Source organism: Bison bison, unplaced genomic scaffold (assembly GCF_000754665.1).
Source record: "Bison bison bison isolate TAMUID 2011002044 unplaced genomic scaffold, Bison_UMD1.0 scf7180017864474, whole genome shotgun sequence".
NCBI classification, from domain to species: Eukaryota; Metazoa; Chordata; class Mammalia; order Artiodactyla; family Bovidae; genus Bison; species Bison bison.
Window position 1 is genome coordinate 504,673 of NW_011495035.1, and position 9,353 is coordinate 514,025.

Consider the following 9,353-nt stretch of genomic DNA (forward strand, 5'->3'; position numbering starts at 1 on the left):
GGCTATATGGTTTCCATGGCAACTACTCATCTCTGCCTCATTACATGAAAGCAGTGATAGACACAATGTAAACAAACGGTCATGGCTGTGTTCGAATAATACTTTTCTGGTGGACACCAACATTTAAATGTCATATAATTTTCAACTGTTATGAAATAGTCTTCATTCCATTTCTTTCCCCTGATCCATTTAAGAGTGAAAAAAAATCCTTTCTTAGCTTGCTGCTGCTGCTGCTGCTAAGTTGCTTCAGTCGTGTCCGACTCTGTGGGACCCCAGAGATGGCGGCCCACCAGGCTCCCCCGTCCCTGGGATTCTCCAGGCAAGAGTACTGGAGTGGGTTGCCATTTCCTTCTCCAATGCATGAAAGTGAAAAGTGAAAGTGAAGCACTCAGTCATGTCTGACTCTTAGCGACCCCATGGACTGCAGCCTACCAGGTTCCTCTGTCCATGGGATTTTCCAGGCAAGAGTACTGGAGTGGGATGCCATTGCCTTCTCCTTGAGACCATAGCAAAACTGGCAGTGTATGGGATTTGGCCCACAGGATGGGGGTTGCTGGCCCCTAAAGCCTGCAAACTCTGTGATCGAGAGACTGGTAGCCTGAAAGCCAGAGAGAGAGTCGAGCTCTGGCATATGCATATGATTCACTAGGCTTTTACCCAGTGAAAGGTCTGTGCTTAGTTAGTGCTGTTCAGGAAGGGAAGGCTGGAACACACAGGTCCCTTCTTTTGTGAGACCACCCAATTTATAAAGTCGATCCTCATTATCACAGATTTCATAATCGCAAATTCATCTACTTGCTTAGATTTACTTTGGACCTCCAAGTTAGTACTAGTGGTGCAGGTGCAATCATTCTCAGATGTAGGCAAAGATGTGACAAATTTGAGTCACTGCCTTGAGGAAGACTATAGCTAAGATCAAATAAGGCTAGAGTCGGCCTTCTTGTTTCATAGGCTTCACTTCACAGAGGTCTTTGTAGGTCTTTAAACTTTGTTGTTTAAAATGCCCACCACCACCCCTGCTCCCAGCACAGTGCTGAAATGCTGGTTAGTGTCCCTAAGCATAAGAAGGTTGTGATGTCCCTTATGGAGAAAGCCTGTGTGTTAGAAAATTCTGTTCAGGCATGAGTTACAGTTACAGTTCAGGCATGAGTTACAGCACTCACAGTGCTCTTGGCTGTGAGTTCAGTGTTAATGGATCCACACCATACAGTAAAAAGTCTTTAAACAGAAACACACATAAAACAAGGTTACGTATTGACTGGCTGATGAGAATATTGTGAGTAGAGTGTCAAAGGAACCCTGTATTTCTCCTGGAATTGATGATTCAGAATTCACTTATTCAGTGTCTGTGGCCACTTTGTTGGACATAACTACTGCAAATAACAGAATTGATGGTGTATATATTTTACCGACCTTAAAAAGGAATTTCTGTGATACCTGTATGTTGCCTCTCCTCTACCTTATAAATTGGATTTACGGTTCACTGAGGAAGGTTGAAATCATTTTAAATAAAGTTTTGGGGTTATTTCATGACTTTAGGTTTCCATGATTCCCTGTTTTCTCATTCTCTGGATAAATGGACTCTTGCCTGGTAAATGGCATAGAAAGTTATTCTCCATAAATTCTTCACTTGTAGGTAATTTGCAAGCTCACAAACTGTGCTCCAACTAGTGAAACACCTCAGGCCTAAAATCTCAGCAGGACTCTGTTGGAAACTTGGCTGGTGAACGTGGAGCCACGTTGTAAATATTCAACACGGTTTTGTAGCCTCTCTACATATGGTACTAAATATCACAGTTAATAACCCAAATCTAAGTGTTCATTGTGTAAGTCAACCAGGATTTTATAGGAGATCTGGCACCTTTATTATATGTCTTTGAGTATGATTTTCATTTGCAAACCCTGAATAAAATGCACTGGCTTTGCCTTTTGGAAATACGTCATGTGAGGTGGTCCAGCAGGGGAAGTTATTTGAGATCTGAAGAGGATGTTGAGAGCTGATCTCAGGTTCAGGCAGAGTTAAAAAAAAAAAATTTCAAACACATTTAGAAGGATATCAACAAGCAAGTTGTTACGTCTTAGGGACACATATACACATTACCTTTTGTTGTTGTTGTTAATGACTAACTTCCTTTCACCAAATATAATCTTTCTGTGATTACTGATGTAATCATTGACATTGACTGAGCTCTTCATAATGGCCTCGGTCTCTTGCCAAAGCATTTCTAAATATTAGATGACAATATAGTGCTTATGATATGCCAGGTCCTACTCTAGGCACTTTAAATGTATTAACCCATTTAATCCTCAAAAAAACTCTTGTGAGGTAGCCAGAATTATCATCTTCATTTTGTAGATGATGAAACTTAGACACTGAGATGTCATGTAACCTGTCCCGAGTCACAAAGTAAACAATGGGCAGAGCCGGGATCCGAACTCAGGGAGTTTCGTTCCAGAGTCCTTTCCCTTGACCACTTTCCACAACACTGACTCTGAAAACTGTGGAAAAAACCCAGCCCAAGTGCAAAGGGATTTTTACAGTGGCTGCTTCTATTAGCAGCTATACTCATCCTTCTCATTCACTCTCCATCTCTTTCTCTTCTTTCCTTCTTCCTTTTTCTCTAATATACATAACCATAAAATCCCCCATTTTTGACAAATATCCAGTCATTTAACCTCCATCACTATCACGAATGAGCAGTTCTACCTCAAAAAAGCTCCCCCATGCTCCTTTGCAGTCACCTCTCCCTACCACCTCAGCCCAGAAACCAAGGGATTTTAGTCAGGGGGCCATGAACCCCAAGGGATCCTAGCAAAGAATTTAAGAACAGAACTTAAATTCATGTAAAAATTACATATTTCAAAGTTACCACAAACTTCTACTTGAAATTTAGCATTCCTTCAGTTGTGAATATAAGTAACAAACTACAGAACCATTAGCAGAAACATCACTTGGTATCCCAGAGAAATCACAGATACCCTATTATATTACAGTCACTGTCTGTAACACAAAATAGTGTTTACACTTCTGACTACTTTGAAATTTTGGTATACTAGAGCTTGTTATTTACTACATTCATAAATGAGCATCTGCTATTATATCACAGATACTTAATAAGTGTATTTAAATATAATCTAATTTAAATTTTCATTTTCAATTATTTTTGCTCTGAGAAGGAATTCAACTTGTGGAAGGGGGTCCCCTATTCTAGTCACTCATCATTTATTCCACCATCATTCCAATCAACGCTGGCCCAGAGAGGATGGTATCGAAATGAATAAGATCCAGCCACAGCCCAGACTGGTGGAGGAATCAAGCATCTCCTTTTCTTAAAACCGATGGTGGAAAGCAAAACAAAAACAAAAGAAAAAGCCAATGGTGTCACCAAAAACAAAAAAAAGCCAATGGTGGACGTGGAGCTATGCGCCTTCAGTCGAATATTGCCACTGCCTTCTCCTGAAGAGGATGGTCACACAGCCCCGCCTGAGAAAAGCCGCAGTTCCAGCCCTGTGCGACCTGCCAACAGCTGACAAAGACCACACACACCTCAGAGAGGGGAACCAGTCATCCATGAGCTCAAGACTGACTCCGAGAGGGAGGGAGACATTGAGACATCATACAAAGGTTAGGCAGAAGATGAAAATTCACATTCTCCAATTATTTGGAACTGCTCTGTGACTGGAACTGTGCGAATAGGACACATTGCTTATACTTTGGTGTGTCACCTTCAAATAAATCATCTCTTAATTTATTAATGCAATCAACAAATCAATACAAAAAGGAGAGGAATGGGAAATTTTCATAAGAAATACAAATGATCAATAAGTATAAAAAAATTGTTGACTTTGCTGACGATCAAAAACAAATATCAAATGAATGAGATACAAAATTTCTCTTCAGTTGTCAGAAGCCAAGTTGTTGGTATACAACACATGAATTGATGTAACATACAAGCTGACGACCTCAAATCCTAATATGGAAACCTGCAGTTGAAATAAAAGCAACTTTTTTGAAAATAAAAAGATGAATCTGAAATTTGCTTAGGGGGACGGGTTAATTTCTGAAGCTTGTTTGAAGAGGCAAGGGTCAAAGAATGAATGTAAGATTCTAAATCACAAATTAGAGAAGCAATATAAAAATGATAGGTGCTGTTGATATTAAATTTACCCTCTGGTAATCAGAACTTGGAAGATAAGGGGCTTTATTTCTCCCCACCTGTATCCCCATGTTCACCCCTCTTTCAGCCCCAGTCCTCTCCCCCACCTCTGTGACTGGATCGTGTCTTAATCAACAGGAAGGTATGAGACGTGCCAGAGCTTTGAAGGGCTTTCTCGTCGTCTTTCAATTTTTCCCAGTATTTTTCTCTGTCTTTAGTTGTTCCCTTCTCATTTATAGTATTTCCAAAAACGTTTCCCTAATAACTACCCAATATATCAGTGTCACTTCCTCCTTGCCTTGTAAACTCCTCAAGCACATCTTTTTCATTTCAGAATGTATTGGTCAGAGAGGACGTTTCATAAATGTTCATCAATTCTGCTCCCGTAAGAATGTGGATGGAATTAAATTTAGCAGGAAACACAAATCAGAGAATTAACATCAATATTTTCAGCCACTTCCCTGGAGGGGAAGGGCAGCACCTGAAACGGGTCTGGAGGCAGTTATTCTGTTCAGGCAGCGCCCCCCACTGGCCACTATGGAAAGTTCACCTTCAACACACAAATAGTGACTTTGCTGGCCCAGCATCCAAATCTCATCTCTCCTAGATTTGGAAATCAAGAACAATGCATCTTCCCCCCTACCGTTCATGACGGCTTCAGCTGAAACATGAGAACTTTAAAAGAGGAGTAATAATAGGTGTATTAAACGCCCTATTCCATACAAAGTAGAAGCACAGTAATGTTTATTTTACAAATGAACCATAAAGATAGGTGTTTCTCCCATACTCTTCAGAAGCTCCAAGGCAAGCAAGTGGTGGAGCATGGAGCTGAATCTCATCTAACTCCAGAGGTCACACTTAATGACTATCTCGTACTGTTCTCTTTATTTATTAAGTTTACATAAATAAAAGATAATGATATAAATATAAATTCAGCTCAGTTTAGTCGCTCAGCGGTGTCTGACTCTTTGTAACCCCATGGACTGCAGCATGCCAGGCTTCCCTGTCCATCCCCAACTACCCAAGCTTGCTCAAACCCATGTCCATCGAGTCGGTGATGCCATGCAACCATCTCATCCTCTGTCATCCCCTTCTCCTCCTGCCTTCAATCTTTCCCAGCTTCAAGGTCTTTTCCAAGGAGTCAGTTTTTCGAATCAGGTGGTCAAAGTACTGGAGCTTCAGCTTCAGCATCAGTCCTTCCAATGAATATTCAGGACTAATTTCCTTTAGGATGGGCTTGTTGGATCTCCTTGCAGTCCAAGGGACTCTCAAGAGTCTTCTCCAACACCACAATTCAAAAGCATCAATTCTTCGGCACTCAGCTTTCTTTACAGTCCAACTCTCACATCCATACACGACTACTCAGAAAACCATAGTTTTGACTAGATGGGCCTTTGTCAGCAAAGTAATGTCTCTGCTTTTAAATATACTGTGTAGGTTGGTCATAGATTTTCTTCCAAGGAGCAAGTGTCTTTTAATTTCATGGCTGCAATCACCATCTGCAGTGATTTTGGATCCCAGAAAAATAAAGTCTGTCACTGTTTCCCCATCTATTTCCCATGAAGTGATGGAACCAGATGCATGATCTTCGTTTTTTTAATGCTGAGTTTTAAGTCAGCTTTTGGGCTTCCCTGGTAGCTCAGCTAGTAAACAATCTGCTGCGATGCGGGAGACCCTGGTTTGATTCCTAGGTTGGGAAGATCCATTGGAGAAGGGATAGGCTACCCACTCCAGCATTCTTGGGCTTCCCTGATGATTCAGTTGGTAAAGAATCCGCCTGCAATGTGGGACACCTGGGTTCGAGTCCTGGGTTGGGAAGATCCCCGGGAGAAGGGAAGGCTACCCACTCCAGTATTCTGGCTTGATGAACAAGATCCTGTTTCCCCCAAAGTCAGTTTTTCCCATCATGAAGCTTCCATTAGCATCTTATCCTCATCCATCAGAGGGTAGACAGAATGAAAACCTCAATCACAGAAAACTAACTAAACTGATCACATGGACCACAGCCTGGTCTAACTCAATGAAACTACGAGCCATGCTGTGTAGGGCCACCCAAGATGGACAGGTCATAGTGGAGAGTTCTGACAAAACACGGTCCACTGGAGGAGGGAATTGCAGACCACTTCAGTATTCTTGCCGTGAGAACCCCATGAACAGTACAAAATATTAATTATGTTAGTTCAAATAAATTTTCAGCATAAAAAATCCACCTGTCCAAAGATAGTTTTGGTTTCAAAGTCTACCATAATATGTTAGGCTTTTTAATAACCTGATACAGCTTATGCTAAAGTTTAAGCACAGGAAGTTTCCTGAGCAGCTGGGTACAAAGGCAACTCCAAGGACAAGCGAATAAAAATGGGGCACAGGCCATATGATTTCAATTACAGTCAGAACTGGGCCCAGTTTGGAGCCTCTGGGATGTGCTGGATGTAACAAGCCCCTCTCCCAATTAGGCATAGCACCTGGACAGTGAGCTATAGGTAAGATGCAGACAAGGATGTGATGGGGCTGGAGTGGAGACTTTGATTTTGGGGGATCTAAAGTAGACTTTTTAAAGTGTGTATGCATGTGTTTGGGTAGAGGATTTTTCTCTTCTTTAAAGTCGCTCAGTCATGCCTGACTTTACGACCCCATGACTATACAGTCCCTGGAATTCTCTAGGCCAGAATACTGGAGTGGATGAAGGATTAGGGAGATTTACATTCACCTGAGGGAGTCAGAAGGTTCCAGAGGTGGGTGGATTTTATATCCGAGGTTTAGATGAGAGAATTTCCCCATTTGTATTAACAGCACTCTATCGGTAATACCTGCCTGGGGCTCAGGGTCAGGAAAGGTTGTGAGACTGACTCTGAGTTCTACAGAGAAGGCAAGCTGTGACGATTAATAATGTCTGCCCTGGCATGGGGCCTGAGAGGCACATTTACTGCGAATTTAATCAGGATTAGAACATTCATGGGGCTGCCATATCTGTTCATCATCATGGAGGTACCTCAGAGCTGCCAACCAGGACTAAGAGGAAAGACCAGGGGCAACCTGGGAAATTTAAACCAGAAAAGAATCTGAGCTGTGAAGACACAAAGGTCTGTGGGATCTACCCTCAGTTGTGATAACATAAGGCCATAGACACTCTTGTGAGCCAAGACGACAGAAAGGCCACTTGGCTGAGAAACGGGAGGGAAAACGGCAGGCGATGTGGCTGAGAACTTGTATTTCACGCTGGCCTAGGAGAGCCTGGCACATTTGCTATTTCTTTGGCTCCACCTCATGGATTGGGGAAATATGACTATTTATTGGGCTTCCCATTTTTCTTATTTTTTTTCCGTCATCCCTTTGCTAAAGTTCTTAGCAAAGTCTGCTTGGAAATGTTAGCCTGTCTCAGGTGTGCTGAGGGAAAATAAAGTTTTGGTCAATGATTTATTTAAATCATAGTATATAAAAGGGGGGAGAACTGCCCCCTGGTGGTCAGTTAGGAAAACCCCTAGAACATTATTCCCAAAAGTATTCCTGGACCCATGACTTTCCACAAGGGAATGGGGGTGGTGGTTTAGTCACTAAGTCGTGTCCAGCTCTTGCGACCCCATGGACTGTAGCCTGCCAGGCTCCTCTGTCTGTGGGATTTTCTAGGCAAGAATACTGGAGAGGATTGCCATTTCCTTCTCCAGGGGATCTTTCCAATCCAGGAATTGAACTGGGGTCTCCTGCATTGCAGGCAGATTCTTTACCGACTGAGCTATAAGGGAACTCCACAGGGGAGTACTTCATGGTAAAATTACTCTGGGAAACAATCTTAAATTGTACAATATATACTCATCCATTAGTTACTATATTATATATCTTTAAGACATTCACAGTATTTATTACCATGTTGAGTCCAAGAAGTCCAGCAATCAAGAAACTAACTTCTTTTAATTCACCATTATTTGAACATAGACAGAAAGACTTTTTAAAAAAAATTTTAATTTAACCCAGCATTTTGGGAGACAAGGAAAGATTGATTATGAGGTTGTTTTCCTCTTCCAATATGGAGATTTTCTTTCCAGAGCTTTTCCCTGACAAAACCTAGACAACTTGCATTTTTATAGCATTCTCCTTCACGACTGCATTAGTAAAAACCTGGCTTATGTTAAAGAAAAATCCCAGCTGGAGAGAAATAATTTACCAGGTCACAGCCTTCTATCAAAGAAAAGCTGATAGCATATCAGTACACTCAAGTTTTTCAGGTATAACTACCCAATAGAAATCCTAGAAATGATCACATAATGTTATAGACAACTCTCTGGATTCTACAGCTCTTCATAGTTGGGAGGTGGGAAAACACAGCAGCTCAGAGTGCTGCGGGCCTGTAGCCATATTCACAGTTCTGATGGCAGCTCTACCTCTTACTAGCTGTGCAACTTTGGGCATGTTGCATAACTTCTCTGTTCTTATGGTTCCTCATCTGTGAAATGAAAATACCAGCATTTCCTACTTTGCTGAGGATTAAATGAGTTAAGACATGCAAAGTCTTAAAAGAGTGCCTGGCAGTTGGCAGTAATTGATTGTTTCTGTATTTGCACCACTAAAGTTGGGAGTACGAAGTATCATTTAAAATGGAAAACAGGATTTTTTCCCTTTAAAAATACCTTTTGTTCAGGCTGAGACCACTTAGAAATGTTGGCCAACTATCACTAACATGTATTAGGGTGATATTTTAAACTATTAACTTTTAAAATTTGGAAACACTTGGGAATTTTCCTCTTAACATTAAAAAAAAATTGTGGGAAAATATATATAAAACTGTCCAGGTGGTGCTAATGGTAAAGAACCTGCCTGCCAATGCAGGAGATGGAAGGATCCCTGGGTCGGGAAGATCCCCTGAAGGAGCGCATGGCAATCCACTCTAGTATTCTTGCCTGGAGAATCCCGTGGACTGAGAAGCCTGGGGGCTACAGTCCATAGGGTAGCAAAGAGTCAGACATGACTGAAGCGACTTGAAGCGTGTGTGAACCACACATGCACATATATAAAGTTACCATTTTAATCATTTTTAAGATTGCAATTTGGAGAAGGAAATGGCAACCTACTCCAATATTCCTGCCTGGAGAATTCCATGGACGGAAGAGCCTGGCGGGCCACAGTCCATGGGGTCACAGGGAGTCGGACACAATTGACTGACTAACACACACACACACACACACACACACACACATACAAGAT